This window comes from Girardinichthys multiradiatus, chromosome 1, assembly GCF_021462225.1.
Source record: "Girardinichthys multiradiatus isolate DD_20200921_A chromosome 1, DD_fGirMul_XY1, whole genome shotgun sequence".
In the NCBI taxonomy this organism is placed as follows: Eukaryota; Metazoa; Chordata; class Actinopteri; order Cyprinodontiformes; family Goodeidae; genus Girardinichthys; species Girardinichthys multiradiatus.
This window is the reverse complement of record NC_061794.1, coordinates 20265336-20285184: the sequence shown is the minus strand read 5'-3', so window position 1 is coordinate 20285184 and position 19849 is coordinate 20265336. Positions and strand designations below refer to the sequence as shown.

The 19849-nt window shown below is 40.5% G+C and overlaps 1 long non-coding RNA gene across 2 annotated transcripts in view; it reads right to left on the bottom strand.

Annotated features, from left to right (window-relative positions):
- Positions 1–699: 699 nt before the first annotated feature.
- The window catches only part of LOC124873625, a 49119-nt gene continuing 29969 nt past the window's right edge, over positions 700–19849 (bottom strand). The window contains exons 4-9 of one of the 2 annotated variants that reach the window (XR_007039591.1): positions 11339–11406; positions 4092–4197; positions 3466–3576; positions 1382–1772; positions 935–1126; positions 759–805 (exon numbers count right to left, since the gene is read on the bottom strand). This is a non-coding gene — a long non-coding RNA (uncharacterized LOC124873625). Of the gene's footprint in view, positions 1127–1381; positions 1773–3465; positions 3577–4091; positions 4198–11338; positions 11407–19849 lie in introns of both variants that reach the window. The other variant, XR_007039590.1, reaches the window with a different exon arrangement.

Below are 19849 nucleotides of genomic sequence, written 5' to 3'. Positions count from 1 at the left end.
TGTCTGCATATGAATAATGACATATGACAATTAAATATGACATCTTAATAATAACAAGCCAACAGTAAGTCAACTCAGTTCAATTAATTAAAAAAAATCCATAGTTAAATTCAGGTCCAGTTACACACAGGCCTATTCACAACAAAATTCTAAGACCACAGTAAAGTGCAGTAAAACGCCAATGGATAAAAGTTATTTATCTAGGAAAGTTGAGTCAAAGTCGATACCAAGCTGTTGACTCTGATGCTAACCTCCATCCGCAACAGTGAAGAAGAACCACTCCCTTCTACCAAGAAGAAACTTCCAGCAGAGCCAAGCTCAGTATGATCATCTGTCTGCTGTGACTGGCAAGGGGGAGTTGAGAGGACAAGAAAGAAACAAAAACACTAGCCCAGGATTGTTTTCTAGGAGAAAGAAAAATAATAACTCTGTGTAACGATGAAGCAACTCAACCAGAACCCAAAACGCAGCCAGACAAGAGAATGGTTAACCAAAAGTTTTAATATAAAAAAATAATAATAATAATTGGGTAGAAGAGGTTCCACTGAAGTGGTCAGACAGGAAGGACAGGAATGGAGGTTTATCAGGAAACTGAAATCCAGCCGGGGAGGAAGGGGAAGTGGACAACAGGAGGTCTTGGGGGTTCCAGGAACAAACAAGGGACAGAGAATATTTCCACCAACCAGATGCAGAAGCGGGAGACAATCCAAGGTAAAGCACTGGAGTGTTTCAGGCAGGGGTAGTCCAGTAATCCAGAGACAGAGTCAGAGACAGGCAGGTTTCAGCAACGTGAGGTCAGGTTGACCTTGGAGACATGGAAAGTGGGGTGCACATGTAATGAAGAAGGTAGACTGAGACGCACAGCTAGTGGGTTAATGACCTTGGCAATAGGAAAAGGACCCACAAAACGGGGTGCCAACTTGCGATTCTCTACCTTGATGGGTAAATCCTTAGTGGATAACCAGACCTTCTGACCCACCAGGTGTCTTGGAGCTTGAGATCTGTGACGGTTAGCATTACAGGCATAGACAGCTGAGGTCTTGCAGAGAGATGCTCTGGCCTTTCTCCAGACTCTGAGACAACGACGTGCCGTTAAATGGGCAGCAGGAACCTGGGTAACCCCTTCCTGAACAGAGAGAATAGGTGGTTGATAGCCATTAAACAACATGAAATGGTGACAGACCTGTGGCACTTGATGGTAATCCATTGATGGCGTACGCCACCCATGGTAAATTCTGTGACCAGCGACTGGGAGCATCCATGCATATTATGCGTAATTTGGTCTCAACTTCCTGATTCATCCTTTCTGTCTGGCCGTCCGTCTGAGGGTGGAAACCTGTAGAAAGGCTGACGTCAATGCCAAGAAGGGTGCAAAACTCACCCCAGAAACGGGAAATGAACTGAGGTCCTCTATCTGAAACGGTGTTACGGGGAATGCCATGAAGTCTAAACACCTCTCGGGTTATTACATCAGCGAGTACAGGAGCTGAGGGTAACTTGCGGAGAGGAATGAGGTGGGTCATCTTGGAAAATCTGTCAACCACAGTGAGGAGTACAGTGTTACCATGAGAAGGAGGTAGGCCGGTGACAAAATCCATAGAGATGTGGGACCATGGTCGGAATAGGAAGAGGCCTTAGTAGTCCGGCTGGAGGGCATCTTGAGGGCTTAACTCTGGAGCAGGTGGTACATGCTGACACAAACTCTCGCGTGTCCTTTCTGAGTGTGGGCAACCAGAATCCTGACTGGACCACTGCCAGGGTCCTAGTAATACCTGGGTGACAGAAAAGTTTAGAGTCATGACAGAACTGAAGGACTTTAGACACCATTTCCTCAGGAACATACAGAAGTCCCTTAGGACACTGAACAGGAGGTGGTTGTCTCTGATGACTCCTCTTGAGCAAGCTTTCGATACTGGTAAGAGTTAGCCTGGTCTTGGGGGAAAGGATGTAGTCGTGATCAACAGAATCAGAAGGACAGACAGAAAACTGATGAAGTCTAGAAAGTGCATCAGGCTTGATGTTCTTGCTGCCAGGTCGATAGGCTAAGGTGAAGTTAAATCTACTAAAAAATAGTGACCATCTAGCCTGGCGTGGGTTAAGTCTCTTGGCAGATTTGAGATATTCCAAGTTCTTATGGCCTGTCCACACAGTAAAAGGATGTGTGGACCCCTCAAGCCAGTGCCTCCATTCCTCTAACGCTAGTTTGATAGCCAATAGTTTTCTGTTCCCAACATCATAGTTTCTCTCGGAGGTCGAAAGCCGGCGAGAAAAAAAAGCACAAGGATGTAACCTAGCATCGTCTGAAAACCTTTGCGACAGGACTGCGCTGACCCCAGTCTCCGAGGCATCAACCTCCACAACAAAAGGTTTTGATGAATCAGGAAAACGCAGAATAGGATCTAAGGTAAAGAGACGTTTTAGTTTGTCAAAGTCCTGTTTGGTTTCTGAGGACCATTTGAGTCTTTATAGAAGTGAGTTGATAAAGAGGGGTGGCCACTGAACTATAACCCTTGATAAAACGGCGGGAAAAATTGGCAAACCCAAGAAAATGTTGAAGTTCCTTCAAACTGGATGGGTCAGGCCACTCCAGGACTGCAGCCACCTTTGAAGGGTCCATGTGAATTCTGCCAGGAGCTATGACAAAGCCCAGAAAGGATACAAATGATTGATGGAATGAACATTTCTCGGCCTTAACAAATAGTTTATTTTGGAGAAGCCTGAGAAGAACCTCACGAACATGAATGATATGGGTAGAAAGATCCTTTGAAAAAATTAAGATGTCATCAAGGTATACAAGAACAAATCTGTTTAGCAGGTCCCTTAAAACATCATTAATCAATGCCTGGAAGACGGCTGGGGCATTGGTGAGCCCGAAAGGCATGACCAAGTTTTCATAATGACCTGAAGGGGTGTTAAAAGCTGTCTTCCATTCGTCTCCTTCTCTTATGCGGACCAGATGGTAGGCATTACGCAGATCCAGTTTGGTGAAGACAGTATTACCTTGAAGGAGCTCAAAAGCAGAAGTCATGAGAGGTAAAGGGTATCTGTTCTTAACTGTAATTTCGTTTAGACCTCGATAATCGATGCATGGTCTAAGTGAACCATCCTTCTTGCCAACAAAGAAGAATCCTGCACCTGCAGGAGAAGAAGACTTTCTGATAAGTCCTGCCTTGAGGGCGTCAGAAATGTATTCCTCCATTGCCTCTCTCTCTGGACCTGTAATGGAATACATTCTGCCTCAAGGAGGGGTAGTACCAGGGAGAAGGTCAATGGCACAGTCGTACTCTCTATGGGGTGGTAGAGAAGTGGCCTTAGATTTGTTAAATACCTCACACAAATCATGATAAATCTTAAGGACCTTAGACAAGTCTGGATAAACAAGGTTGATCTCACGGGGAGATGTCATGATAGGGGCTTCACTCAAACAATTAGTGGAGCATGATGGCCCCCAAGACTGAACCTCACCAGTGAGCCAGTTGATGACTGGACTGTGTTTGATGAGCCAGGGGCATCCCAGAATCACAGGAATCTCTGGAGACCTGGTTAGCAGAAACATGATCCTGTCGTGGTGGTTTCCTGAAATGAGTACAGAAACAGGCTTAGTGCAGTGAGTTACTTGATTAATGAGATGCCCATCAATAGCAAAAATCTCACGTGGTCTCTCTAGAAGTTCCAACTCCAGTGCAAGCTTATGAGCTAGGCTGACATCAATAAAGTTAGCATCAGCCCCAGAGTCAATGAGAACAGGTACCTCCTTATTTTCAGGAGAGTCTGGAAATCTGATGGTGCACCGATTATGGGGAGGGTTGTGAGACCTGATGATAGGGCTCAGCAAAGACCTCCCGAACTTTAATGGGCCTGCCCTTTTAATGGACAGTTAAAGGCCCGATGATTCCTCTCTCCCCAATAAAAACATAGTTGATTCCTGAATCTCCTATCCCTCTCTACAGCGGAAAGTCTAGTCCTGCCCAGTTGCATGGGCTCCTCAGTGTTAACAGGAGGAGGAGTGAAGACTTGGGGCATAGTGCTTGAACTGACCTGGACGGTTGAGACTCGTCTTTGATAGTTAGATAATGACCGCTCCCTCTTACGTTCACGAAGGCGTTGGTCAATCCGTGTGGCCAGCCTTTCTAAGGCCTCGAGGGTCTTGGGAGGGTCCCGAGTAGCAATTTCATCCTTGATATCATCTGACAGACCCTGGTAAAAAAACGTCAAACAGGGCTTCATTATTCCAAAAACAACTAGACTTCAAGGCATGGAAATTGATAATGTAGTCAGTAACAGGTCGAGAGCCCTGTCTGAGAGAAAACAGTCTCCTGGCAGCCTCTCTCTCAGGTCGAATAGGATAGAAAACCCTCTTCGTCTCATCAGAAAACTATAAATGAGTCACAGCAGTCAGCATCATTCTCCCACTCAGAAGTTCCCCAAAGCTTAGTTTTACCAGACAGTAGAGAGATTGTATAGGCCACCTTGGCCCGTTCCGAAGGAAAGGCAGTGGGCTGGAGTTCAAATAGCAGGGAACACTGGGTCAAAAAAGGTCTGCATTGTTCAGGATCCCCATTAAAACGCTCAGGGGGGGGGAAGCTTAGGCTCGTTGTTTGCGTTAGCCGTCGGAGTAACAGTAGAGGGGAGTGGTTGAGCAACTGAGGAACTAGCTTGGACCTGGGTGATTTTAAGAGAAGAAAGTCCCCGTAAAAGCTCCTGGACATTTCTTTCTAGGCCAGTAATAGCCCCCTCTACTTTAGAACACCAATCGGGATTTGGCTGTGGGTTCATACTGGCGAGATCGTACTGTAACGATGAAGCAACTCAACCAGAACCCAAAACGCAGCCAGACAAGAGAATGGTTAACCAAAAGTTTTAATATAAAATAATAATAATAATAATAATTGGGTAGAAGAGGTTCCACTGAAGCGGTCAGACAGGCAGGACAGGAATGGAGGTTTATCAGGGAACTGAAATCCAGCTGGGGAGGAAGGGGAAGTGGACAACAGGAGGTCTTGGGGGTTCCAGGAACAAACAGGGGACAGAGAATATTTCCACCAACCAGATGCAGAAGCGGGAGACAATCCAAGGTAAGGCACTGGAGGGTTTCAGGCAGGGGTAGTCCAGTAATCCAGAGACAGAGTCAGAGACAGGCAGGTTTCAGCAACGTGAGGTCAGGATTTTTCCGAACAGCAGAAGGACTAGGCAGAAATCTGTGGTCAAAAAACAGGCAGGATCAGATAACCAGAAAAAATTCTCTTGAAACATGAATCAAGGCTTGAAAGCTGTGACAGAGGCAACAGACAATCTCGCACTGAGCTGGTGACGAGCAGCTGATTAAATAGGAGCAGCCCAGTGCAGGTGAAGGCAATGAGTAATCAGCACAGTCAAGGTGGAGCTGAAGGGCTGGAATCATGACATCACCCCCTCCTCAAGGGGCGGCCCTTGACGCCCCTCTGGGCTGGTCCGGATGTTGGCGATGAAAATCGCGGATAAGGCCCTTATCCAGGATCAGGCGAGAAGGTATCCAAGACCTCTCCTCAGGACCATAGCCCTTCCAGTCCACCAAGTATTGGATGCCAAGGCCCCAACGTCGGGAACGTAGCAAGCGTTTTACAGTGAAGACAGCAGGGGCTCCATCTATGAGTCGGGGGGGTGGAGGGGGTCTGGAAGGAGGGCAAAACCTGGATGACCTTACAGGTTTGACCTTGGAGACATGGAAAGTGGGGTGCACATGTAATGAAGAAGGTAGACTGAGACGCACAGCTAGTGGGTTAATGACCTTGGCAATAGGAAAAGGACCCACAAAACGGTGTGCCAACTTGCGATTCTCTATCTTGATGGGTTAAATAGGAGCAGCCCAGTGCAGGTGAAGGCAATGAGTAATCAGCACAGTCAAGGTGGAGCTGAAGGGCTGGAATCATGACACTCTGCTAATGTCTTGGTCCAGAAAAGAGACACAGCTAAACACAGGATCAGCCATGCAATTTAATGCATTATTTTTTCACAATATGCTACCGTGTCCTGAATCACAAGTAAAAGCTTTCTTCAAGTCAGATTAGGTAATCAAGTAGATTTTGGTGTGTGTAATATTGTTAAAAAATTATTATATTTTGAGTTAGATCTTTTCCATTTTTTTCTTGTAAAACCTGGCCAATTTACACGTTAAATGTAGAGCTTGTTTAATAACAGCTACATGCATTAGTCACCATGTTTCCCCCAGGCAGTTGAGCTGTGTTCAAGGAAATCCATTTTCCATTATATCTAAAACTACCACATCCTTTGGAGCTAGTTCTCCTGATTGTATTTCATATATTACATAAAGTATCTAACAAAAGTGAGTACACCCCTCACATTTTTGTAAATATATGATATATTTTCACGGGACAACCCTGAAAATACAACACTTTGACATAATATAAAGTAGTTGGTGTATAGCTTGTATAACAGACCTCAAAATAACTCGACACACAGCCATAAATATCCAAACTGCTAGCAACAAAAGTGAGGACACCACTAAGTAAAAACATCAACATTTTGCCTAGTGTGTCAATATTTTGTGTGGTCGCCATTATTTTCCAGCACTGGCTCAACTCTTCAGAGGTTGCCACTGAAATCATACTCCACTCCACCTTTCGTTTGAGGTTGCCACACAGATGTTCAACAGGGTTTAGGTCTGGAGACATGCTGGGCCAGTCCAGCACCTTTACCCTCAATTTTTTTAGCAAAGCAGTGGTCATCTTGGATGTGTATTTGGAGTGGCTATCATGTTGGAATACTGCTCTGCAGTCCAGTTTCCAAATACATGAGATCATACTCTGCTTCATTAGGTCACAGTACATGTCGGCATTCATGTTTCCCTCAATGAACTGTAGCTCTCCACAGCTGCCAACATTTATGGAGCCCCAAACCATGACATCCCCAATACCATGTCTCACTGTAAACAAGACACACTTATCTTTGTACTTCTCAACTGTCACCACACACGCTTGACACCATCTAAACCAAACAAGTTTATGTGGTTCTCATTAGACAACAGAGCATTCTGTGTCTCTACTCACATTTATGATATACTGTATAATGTGAATATTTAACAGAAATAAGTTCCTTTTAGGGCATTAATCACCTAAAGAGTCTAAAAGTAGAGCAATAAAAGGACATTCCTACTCTCTCAAGACTGTAGTTGTCCTGTATCAGTATGACAATCAGTGTTCATGATAAAAATCAGTTTGACTTTAACTTACAACATGACTCATCTGGAATTATGAGTCATATTTACCACACACCTACAGACATGAGGGAAACTTTCCACAGCAGTTACCACCACAGAGTGCCTACGACTAAAAAGCTTGGACGATCACTTTCTTTTGTGATAGAGCAGCAGATCAGATAAACAATTGGGTTAGCCGTGAGAACATGAGGCTGTTGACCTTTTACATTTGGCAGTCTCTGTATGATCTCTAGGGGGCTTATTGTTTGAATCTGTGATTATTTTTAGTTAAACGTTTTAGAGATTTTTGGCTTAGATGTAGTATAAATAATACAATAATGCATAAGTGTATATTCATTTTTACTGTCTTTCCAGCCTAATTAAAACAGTGCATACAGTACAGAACAAAAGTTTGGACACACCTTCTAATTCAAAGAGTTTTCTTTATTTTCATGACTATGAATATTGTAGCTTCACACTGAAGGCATCAAAACTACAAATTAACACATGTGGAATTATATACTGAACAAAAAAGTGTGAAACAACGGAAAATACGTCTTATATTCTAGGTTCTTCAAAGTAGCCACCTTCTGCTTTGATTACTGCTCCGCACACTCTTGGCATTTTGTTGATGAGCTTCAAGAGGTAGTCACCTGAAATGGTTTTCCAACAGTCTTGAAGGAGTTCCCAGAGATGCTTAGCATTTGTTGGCCCTTTTGCCTTCACTCTGCGGTCCAGCTCACCCCAAACCATCTCGATTGGGTTCAGGTCCGGTGACTGTGGAGGCCAGGTCATCTGGCGCAGCACCCCATCACTCTCCGTCTTGGTCAAATAGCCCTTACACAGCCTGGAGGTGTGTTTGGGGTCATTGTCCTGTTGAAAAATAAATGATGGTCCAACTAAACGCAAACCGGATGGAATAGCATGCCGCTGCAAGATGCTGTGGTAGCCATGCTGGTTCAGTATGCCTTCAATTTTGAATAAATCCCCAACAGTGTCACCAGCAAAGCAACCCCACACCGTCACACCTCCTCTTCCATGCTTCACGGTGGGAACCAGGCATGTAGAGTCCATCTGTTCACCTCTTTTGTGCCGCACAAAGACACAGTGGTTGGAAACAAAGATCTCAAACTTGGACTCATCAGACCAAAGCACAGATTTCCACTGGTCTAATGTCCATTCCTTGTGTTCTTTAGCCCAAACAAGTCTCTTCTGCTTGTTGCCTGTTCTCAGCAGTGGTTTCCTAGCAGCTATTTTACCATGAAGGACTGATTCACACAGTCTCCTCTTAACAGTTGTTCTAGAGATGTGTCTGCTGCTAGAACTCTGTGTGGCATTGACCTGTTCTCTAATCTGAGCTGCTGTTAACCTGCTATTTCTGAGGCTGGTGACTCGGATGAACTTATTGTCCGCAGCAGAGGTGACTCTTGGTCTTCCTTTCCTGGGGCGGTCCTCATGTGAGCCAGTTTCTTTGTAGCGCTTGATGGTTTTTGCGACTACACTTGGGGACTCTTTCAAAGTTTTCCCAATTGTTCAGACTGACTGACCTTCATTTCTTAAAGTAATGATGGCCACTCGTTTTTCTTTACTTAGCTGTTTTTTTCTTCCCATAATACAAATTAAACAGTTTATTCAGCAGGACTATCAGCTGTGTACTGTATCCACCTCCTGCACAACACAACTGATGGTCCCAACCCCATTTATAAGGCTTGAAATCCCACCTATTAATCCTGACAGGGCACACCTGTGAAGTGAAAACCATTTCAGGTGACTACCTCTTGAAGCTCATCAACAGAATACCAAGAGTGTGCGGAGCAGTAATCAAAGAAAAAGATGGCTACTTTGAAGAACCTAGAATATAAGACATATTTTCAGTTGTTTCACACTTTTTTGTTCAGTATATGATTCCACGTGTTAATTCATAGTTTTGATGCCTTCAGTGTGAAGCTACAATATTCATAGTCATGAAAATAAAGACAACTCTTTGAATGAGAAGGTGTGTCCAAACCTATGGTCTGTACTGTACATATCTTTAATTTATGTTAGGTTCATAAATTTATTGATGGTCCTTAAGCGAACCACAGTCTGCAGGAGGAGCATCACCATCCAGACAGCAGCGTCTCTCCTCTCTGCTTCTCCTGCCCCCCACCCCACCCCCTCTTACATCTAAACCCCTGAGCTTTATTTTAAGTTCTGGCTGGGCTGTGGTTCAGATAATTATCCCAGTGGATTATTTTGTACATTAAATAAAAGCATTTATTATATTCTTGCACAGACAATGATACAAACATTGGTATTTTATTTATTCATTTTTTTTATCATTTCACTCAGATTAATGTGACAATATTACACAGTAACATTAATAGCTACACAGAGCATTACACTGATGGCTGGAGACGGGGCTTTAAGCCATATCTCCAGCTGTCAGTGAGTCAGTCGAAACACAACAGGTACCGTTCCGAATAGAGAGAGAGCGAGGGGAGTGGAGCTGTGAAACCAAAATAGAGCCAGTGGAAAAGGGACAAAAGTCATTGACATCTGTTAGTCTGGAAAGGGTGACAAAATAATTTCTAAAGCTTTGGGAGTCCATGAAACCAAAATGAGAACAATTATCATCAAATAGAGGAAACATGGAGCAGTGGTGAAGCTTCCCAGGAATGGCTGGCTTATTTAAATTACTCCAAGAGAGCATCAGTGGCTCATCCAGGTGGCCACAAAAGAATCAAGAACAGCATCTGCCGGCCTTACTTGCCCCAGTGTTCAGGTCAGTTTTCATGATTCAACGAGACTGGACAAAAATAGACAGTAGAGTTCCCAGGCTAAAAAGGCTGACCACATGGAACACAGAAACCAGTCTAACATTTGCTATAAAAACATCTTGATTATCCAAAAGAATTTTTGGAAAATATTCTGTGAAATGATGAGACAATATTGGAACTTTTTGGATGGTCTATGTTATGTTATGTCTGGAGTAAAAGTAATACAGCTTTCAGAAAAGAACATTATACCTACATTCAAGCAAGGTGGAGTTAGTGTGATGGTTTGTGATTGCTTGTCTGCTTCAGGACCTCGATATATTAATTGATGAAACCATGAATTCTGCTCCATAGAAACACATTTTGAAGAATAATGTACAGCAATTAGTTTGGGACTTTAAACTCAAGAGCCATTGATTCCTTCACTAGGTCAATAAACAGAAGCACTCCAGCAAGTCCACCTCTGAATAAAATATATAGGAAATAAAGGTTTTGGATTGCCCTAGACAAAGTATAGCCTTAAATTCAATAGAACTGTTGTGGCATACAGGCTGCTTATGATTGAAAACCCTCAGATCTGGCTAAATTAACACAATTATGAACAAAACAGAATTCTTGCAAATTATTGCAAATGCGTGATGCAAGTTGTTGCAAAAAAAAAAGAAGCAAAAACTGTTTTTCACTGTATTTTATAGCATCTAGACTTGGTAAGGATCTGTGTCTAACTGGATGATTCTGAATTTATGAGAGGATTGTATTAAAATGAATTGAACAAATTAAATGTGATTTGGACCTGATCAAGAGCTTGTCCAATAGAAAGAACCTGAATTTTGCATTTCAGAGATATGTAATATGATTATCTTACTCAGAAAAGTCACAAAAATGTTAGTTTATTTTAACATTTACTGCTAATTAAAACAGAATAAAATCAACAACATGAAAGAGACCCATTTAGACAAACACAAATCCAGCAATCTCTATCTTGACCAACACTGACTCTGAATGTTGTTTTTAAAAGTACTAAGAGTAAAATACTACAGTATGCAATTCTAACACATTACTTACTGTGCCATTTTTATATTGTTATTGATGATAAGCATCCATAAATCATCTGACTACCCAGTCAGATAGTTGCTGTTTTTCTCTTTAAAAGATAGTTTATTTCTATTTATTTGTTTGGTGGTTCGTTGTAGGCAGTCAGCCTCCATGGCAATGCAATGAAAGCTACAGCTACATGTTTGATTCCCCACACCCCTCCCTGCAACTTATAATAAAATTGATTCTCTCTGGCATGCATTGTTTTACAAAATAAATCAGTCGACTCTTTCCACTATATGCACTGATGAAATCATTTGTTTCCCCTTTTAACTCAATTATTCTCACTCACTTCATCTGTAGTTCAGCAGTGACCTGTAGCTCAACCACACAGGGGCCCTCCCTTTCGATGTAACATGACTGAAGGAGAGAAAGAGAAAGAAAGGAGCAGGAAATGGTTAACGCCTTGAGCCTGCAAGTTTATCAAAGTTAAATACAAGAGAGAACATTATCCGCCTTATTTTTCTGTCACCAAATCCTCTTTTGCCTGCCCTGAAAATAAGCTTTAAGGTAATTGTGTCATGAGGGACATGAAAAATGGTAATCCATAAAATTGTATTCTGTATTCTCTGCTGCTTTTGTAGTACAGAGGATTCTGCAAAGGTAAATTATGAATAATTACCTATGAGCCACATAGCCTGATGAGTTATAGCACAAAATGCTGCAGCAGATCAATATAACACTTCATGGTTTACTTTCACCATGTAAAAAAAAAAAATTTGGTAAAAGTTTCCCTTAAAAAGGAGAAGATGTTAGTTGCTATGCTCTTAAAGTGTTGTGTTTCACATTAAACCTTTAATATCTGATATTTAGCCATTTAGTCATTGCTGTTTGCAGTAAAAAAACAATGAAAGCTTTTTGCTTGTTAATAATGTAACCCCTAACACAAGAAGGATATTGAAAAGCTCTTTGTTGCATCAATTAGTTGATTAAGTATCATCTTCTTCGCTGCTGCAGTCAGGAAACCTGATCTGTTTTTTAACGGATTCACATTACATTGGTAGCAGGGGGGCAACAGAAAGGGGACATTTTCAATTACACGTCAGCATATTTGACTGACATTAGACCACCATTTGATCATGCTTTTACTTTAATTGCTTGCATATGATTAGCCATAATTATTGATGGCTGAAGTTAATTGTTGTGAATTGAGCTCTTCATTGTGTGGACGGTCAGCAAGAATATGTTTAATTAATGTCATCATATGCAATTACTTTATAAAAATTTGTCCATTATGTTAGTGGTTAGTAGTTTAGCATTCATTTCAAAGTCATCTGCTGAATGGGAGGATGTATATTTGAAAACACTAAACCGCTAAATGAGATCATCATAAGTATTAATCTTTCTAAAGCAGAAACAACTTAAACAGTGACCACTTTTCCATATCTAAAATGTAAAGGGATTCAAAGAAACTTGAAGTCCTTTAAGTTTTTCTTCAATGAAAATACCTTCTACCTACGCGGAATCTCCTGGTTGCCTGCTGTTTAGTATATGAGATCATTTACAGAAAAGAGGGCACCTCTTGCTAAGAACAAGGCCACAACGGAGAGTAGCTGAGAGTGAATAAGAGGGAGCAAAGAAAAATGAAGCACTTATTCGTATTTGCCTTGTGAGTCTCTTTACCCAGCAGGAAATCTTCATTCTTTTGTATATTTACTAAGCACCTGATTCTCAGCTGAGAACATGGCCTTATTAGGTCAGGCAGGGGCATCACAAGACCCAATTCCCCCTAACCCTCACATTACCTCTGACATATCACTTGCAAGAAGGCCGTGTCTCTTTGTCTGATTCTGGGCATTGTTATTAGGGACTAAATTATCTTAAAGTTAGTTTAGTTCTTGCTTTTAAATGTTAAAAAGCTGAGGGACTGAAATCATTAAAAAGACAATGGACAAAAAAAGTGTTTTACCACTTATGAAGGTGCAAACACCAGAAACATGTATGAAATATTTCAGAAATTTCTCATTAAATATATAATCTTTTTAAAAATAAATGTTTTTCTATTTACATTATTGTAGTTTAATAGACCCAATATACAATTATGCTCATTAAAAATGCAGATAGAAGAGAGTAAAATAAAATGCCAGTCTTTCCATTTACTTGGGTTGCCAGCACAAGCAAAATGAAACAAAAATAACCATAGGAATGCATATGTTTTGCCCATGAGACTTAGGCCCTATTGACATTAACACAACTATCTTAAAAACGAGAGATTTCCTGCTGTATTTGTACTCCCTGTCCACACAACATTTTTGTGAGAAAAACTGAGATTTTTTAAAAATGTTCCAAAGTGAAGATAGAGGCAGAAGTTTTCAAAATCAGTGGAAAAAATCTGTTTGGAAAAAATACCAAGAGCACATTACCAGAAATATTAATCTTTTTAATATTTGTAGAAATATTAAAAAGATCATTTGCAATAACAACTTCTTTTGGGGTATGTCTGCAACAGCTTTTGATACTGAAATCTTTTGCACACATGTACACAAGCTGTTCTACACATCTGACCTTTGATGGCAAGAAGAAACTGTTACTGTTAAAAGAAAACAAGAAGTCATGTTTGCACTTTGTCGCAAGCTAAGCAAACATGTAGAAAAGGGTAGTCTGCTCAGATGGAACCAATACTGAACCCTATGTGCTCCAGAAAACCGACAATATACATCAGCCTGAAAGAAAATCCCATGGTGAAAGATGGTGGTGAAAGCATCATGCTATGGGGATATTTTTCTTCAACAGAGAAGCTAAAGAATTGGCAAAACTTTCGGTCTCAAAACGTGCAAAGCTGATAGAGACATACTCTCAAGGCCAGTGTAAAGCTAACCTCAAGCAGTGTAGGGGACACAACAAACTTGAGGAATAAGGTGCTCTGGTCAGATGAGAGACAAAACATGTTTTCTTATGTTCAAAATGTCACGTGTGCCCGACGTATAACACTGCATATCGACCTGAAGACACTCCATGGTGAAACATGGTGGTGGCAGCATCATGCTGTGAGGATGCTTTCCTTCAAAAAGAGTAAGAATACTGGTCAGTGAAGAAGAAATAGCAGAGACATAACCCCAGAAGATTTGCAGCTGTATTTGCTGCAATTGATTGTTTTTATTGGAAAATGAATGTGTCTACTGTATTGGTCTTTCACATAAAATCCCAAAACAATATATTGTTTTTGATTGCAATGTGACAAAAACATGTGACATAAACACGTTTGCAAGGCACGTAAGTTGTTTTTATCTCATTATGTCGTTCCACGAATATCTGGGATGACATAGGTGAACAAGTTGTAGCTTTTAAACCTTTTAAACCTGGGATGACATAAGTGAACAAATTGTAGCTTTTAAACCTTTTACTGCAGAAATCTATAGTGAGCAAAAGTAGATTAAACTGTTTCTGTTATACGAAATTGTCCACCAGCTGCATCAGTCAATTAAAAATGGACAAACCCTGATCCATGATCAGTACCTTGGTCATATGAACATCTTCTATTTGCTTTTTACCTGGAGAATTTTGTAGTCAGAAGTACAATAGACATCTCTGCATAACCTTTTAAGAGTTGCACAATAAATCTTTGAGACATTTTTTCATCCAGCTTGTTTAAACAAAATCATTTTAAGCTCACTCAAATATTTTTTATTCACTCTCACCAATTCAAACACATCGCTACTGCAACACACGAACCTTGCTTTTATCCCACCAGGACCTGCTTGTCTCCTTGTTAAAGTCCGACTAAAATGTCTCAGCCTAGAACTCCAACCCCATGTCATCACAGTGCAAGGCTATCCAGTCTGGGTCAAAACGTCACAGATGAATAGTAATAAATGGTAAAACTGCAGGAGACAGGATAAACAAAATATTCTTATTCATAGCATTCTCTGACATTGTTTCTGTGTGACAAAGAAAACCACGCAGATGTTTTATCCATTCTAGATGCATGATGGCATTTGTGGGTGTTCATCTAACAGATGGACATCCTAATGTAAATTATAATCAGGTTACCCAGTGACAGTGAAAAAAGACAGCTCATCATTGATTGGAAAGGAATTTGCATGAAAGTACATTTTATCTTGAATCGCCCCCCTTTGCATGTGACATATGCCCTCAGTTCATGTTATTTAGGAACATGGAGTGTGAAAAATCACACAGTGACAAGCCAACAAGCGGTGAAAAAAGGGAAGAAGGGGAACAAAGTCGGGAGGACTTTGTTGTTTTCATAAATACAACAGCTCTGAGGGCTGCTGATAGTTTGTGAATCACTTTGTTCTTGTTTGCCAGACATTGTTCAGTAGCAGCCTCTGGGGCTCCAGTCAAACAGACTGTTTCCTTTCTTTCTGTCAGATTTAAGTGATTGAAGACAGGGGTGAAGAATGTCAGAATCAAGCAACTGTATCTGTTGTCTGTTGATGCTGGCCCCTGGCACCACTATGAGCTTTTAAATAATCCTGTGCATCAAAACTCAGACTCATATAGAACATTTTAAACAAAATCTATAGTCCTTCTTAGGCTAGTAATACAAATTTTTATTTAAAAGGGTATATCAGAAATAAATCTTGCTGCGTTGGTTTTCCCGTTCTTACTGTTTTGAGTTGTAAACAACATCATTGTCACAATGTAACCCACCATCTGTGGGAATGTGATACCTTTCTATAGCTGAATGAAAGAGGGGGGGGGGGTTGTAAGGAGAAAGTGGGGGGAAGGAGGGGGGTGTTCACTAATCCCAGAATCCCTCACATCGAATCATGCAAATTTGGTGCACTTTGAAGCGAATCCAGCTCCTACCATATGCAGAGTGAAAACAACAATCTATTATGCATGCATTGCACCAAGCTTATGGTAATGTTATTTCTCTGCTACCCCTATAAAGTCAAATTTGCAGATGCACGACATATCTAAAAGTTTTCTTTTTGAAATAATATTTGTCTCGTTGGTGATGTGTGTTTGTGGAGTGCTTTAGAGAAGTGCTCCGGAGATCTGTTTGTCTCTCGCTGCATAAGTGATTCTCGAAAATTGGATGGCTGATATTTTCTTCTTCCATTCTGGGTTTGAGAGGCTGTGTTTTTCCTGTATTCACACTGAGTGTGTTGTTATGATTCAAGTTCTGCTCTTCAACTACAAGAGGACAACTGAGAACTTCCTGCCTTAAAAGGCTATTTGTTTGTCGCTACAAATCATCAAGGGTCTATGTTTCAGAGATGTGTTTTTGTTTTTTTGGGGGGTTTTGTATCAGTTACCAGTCAAATTATCAAATCAGTATAAAAGGAAAAACTTAAGCAAAACATCAGCCTCAAATAATCTTTAATACCAAGATTTGTGAGTAAAAAAAAAAACACCCTAAATGCCGCTCTATTTAGATTTTGTCCCACAAGCCAAAACACTGTCAGGACTCTTTGTTTGCTCTCTGTCATTGGATGGATTAAGAACACAGCATCAATGATATTTCTCTTTTTTCAACAGATAATTAGAGCCCACGACATGCCAGGAATCATTTTCCAGCTTGGCTCAGCCTAATTTCGGGGAGGAATCATGCTAAGTGTAATTGGCAAGACAAGATGTGACTGGTGTCTCCCTAGCGGATACCTCTTTTGTTACAACATGCAGTTCTTAATGAAGAGACTGACAGCTTACTTGATAATTTTGTACTGGAATATGAAAAAAAACATATGCTTTAGCCCCTGACTGCACAAGTAAGCTAAATTACAACAAAAGTCATAATTCACATCTATTTAAGATTTTCCATCGAAATAACTTTACAAACCCAATATCAGCAGGTCTGAGCTGGCCTGGGTCAGTGTGAAAAAGGGTGGAACACATGCTACTCAAAGGGTCCATACACATTTGCAAACAAGCATAGTTTGCGGTTGTACCTGTGACAGAACTGTTATGAAAGATGAGAGGTTTCAAGCTGTTTCTTGTTGATTCTGAAACCTTTTTTAGAAACCGAAACAATAATGCATAAGACCAAACTTTGCATATCCATACTACAAGAAGCAGGACTGTGTCTAGGTGTTAGTCTGCACAGTTGATGCTGATATATAAATAAACTTGACTTGACTTGACTTGACTGACACTCAGCTGTTTTTATGTTTTAGTGACACACTTCAGGGGCGCTTAAATAAAATTAACTATTTTATTGAGAGGACTTGATTGGTTTAGCACTTTTTCAAGCTATGCAGTCCCTTGCAAAACTATTTTTACATGCTGAATTGCAATGTATTTTCTGAGATTTTAGAGTTAAGTCTAAAATAATCTATACACTTGGCCAATTTAAAATAATTTTTCATTTTTCTAATAAATCTGTTTCTAATTGGAAGTAAGATAGGCATCTTAGTCAGATTCAAGTCAGGACTCTGGCAGGTTAACATTACTTTCAGTAAGAAGAAGCAAGTTGGTAAAATTAAACGTTCACTTTAATCTAAATCTGGCAGGGGACTGAGTAATGTGGGGCTTAAATGTATGTGATAGACCAACACAAAAAGGCAGTCAGTCAGTCATTCATTAATTTTCTACCACTTCTTCCATAGTGGGTCACGGGGAAGCTTGTGCCTATCTCCAGCAGTCTATGGGCGAGAGGCAGGGTTCCCCGCTGGACAGGTCGCCAGTCCATCGCAGGGCAACACACAAACAACCACACACATTCATTCACACACCTAAGGGCAATTTAGAGACCAATTAACCTAACAGGCATGTCTTTGGACTGTGGGAGGAAGCCAGAGTACCTGGTGAGAACACATGCATGCACAGGGAGAACATGCAAACTCCATGCAGAAAGCCCCCCGGCTGGGAATCGAACCCAGGACCTTCTTGCTGCAAGGCAACAGTGCTACCAACTAACCCTAACCCTATTCAGCCACTTTTACCCTACATTACTTATGTGAAGGCATCAGCAAAAGAGGCTGATATTATTTTTAAAAGATTTGTAAGATATTGTGCTGCAGTCCATGTTGATGCTAAGAAACCAATATTATTTAAAATTAACTCTAAAATTGACTTTTAAAAAGTGATTGGTGCTTAAACTGAGACAATGTAGCCATGTAAACAATAAAAGGCAGAGTCCAAATTCAGGACTGTAAGAGTAGACCTAATGCACAAACCTAATTTTGTTTTATAGTCCACTTTTGTTTTGACTTAGCATTTTCGAAAAGTGTTACAAGCATCAAAGTAAAAATGAGTCAATATCTGCAAAAAAAAAAGTTTATCAGTTTGAACACTGAATATCTTGTCTTTGTAGTGTATTCAATCGCATATAGGTTGAACAGGATTTGCAAACCATTGTTTTCTGTTTTTATTTACGTTTTACACAACTTCTCAACTTCACTGGAATTGGGGTTGTACTTCTCTAAATGCTTAAACTAAAAATTGAATATAAGAAAAAAGTAGCTTATGGCTTTTGCATCCAATTTATATACAAACATGTCTTTAAGTTTAAACAAAAAATGAAAATTACTTAATTATGCAAATCAGTAAACAACACAGAGTAAGACTAAATCTGAATTCAAAATGATAGTCATGTTTGTGACTCCAACACCACACTGTGCATCTGACAAATTTCATTTTATTCAGTTAAAACAAGTAAAGATTGCATTCAGGACCATTACATTAAATGTTTTGAGACTCGTTCTATAAATATACTAACTCCAAAAACAATGAAATTTGTGCTTTTTTCTTTGTTGTTCCTTTATGGAAAGAATTGTTATCCAGTTACAAAGCCTGTTTATTTTCCTTCAGATGACGCCACATGTGTGTTGAGCAGCAGAGTTATGTGTGTGGGTTGCATCCATGAAAACGTTGCTAAGCCCTCTCTGCAAATGCTAAAACAACTTCTGGTGGTGGTAGCGTGATGATGTGTGTCTCCACTCCCAAATATCTCCAGAATCTGGGAGTGATGAGGATGGCATGGCCTTCCTGCCGTTCTGACCTCAACCCCACAGAACACTTGTGGAGTCAGCTTCGGCGTGTTGCTCATGTCCAGAGTGACTAGCACAACCACTTTAGCTGACTTCTGACAAGTGACAAGTGCTGGTTGAAGAAGGGGATGCCATCCCACAGTAGTGTGTGATCAAGCTGGTGACCAGCATGAGGAGGAGGTGCCAGGAGGTGCCAGGCTGTTATGACTTAGTACAATTCATGCATGCACAATTAAGGCTTCTGTTTGTCAAATGAATTAAATTGCCAATATGTCTTTTTTTTCTTCAAACTTCAATCATCCAATCAAATAACCCTGAAAACCAGTCAGTTACAGAATAAGATGGTTGGCATTGGTAGAGAAGAATTAGCTAGTTTTCATGGGCAAAACCCACATTCTGCCCTCTACTGCCTGACCCATAAATACAATTTTCTTACAAATGTGGCAAAATAAATAGGCTTTCTAAATCATCTTTTACCACAACTCCATGTGTTTATTTAAATTTTCCTCCTAGCATTTTATCTGGAAATGTTTATGTTCACAGTTCAAAAATCTCTGTGTTAATCGGAACAGTGCTTTAAATGTATATGACAAACCACAAAGGTTTGTCATATACATATACATATACATATACATATACATATACATTATTCAAGGTTTTTCCATGTATATTTACATACTATTACTTCAAGTCTAGTTAACACTAATATTAAAGCGAACAATAATACAGACTCACACTCCTGCAGCTATTATGTAATCGAGGAATCAAAGCATTAGTATACACCTTTTAAACCCACATGATTTAAGGAATAAATCGGTTAACCTTTTCTTGACAGAGAGTGTAGCTCTGCAGGGGCAGCTGCAAATTATGCAGGATGAGAGACTGGATGTGGGGTTGCTTTATCACCC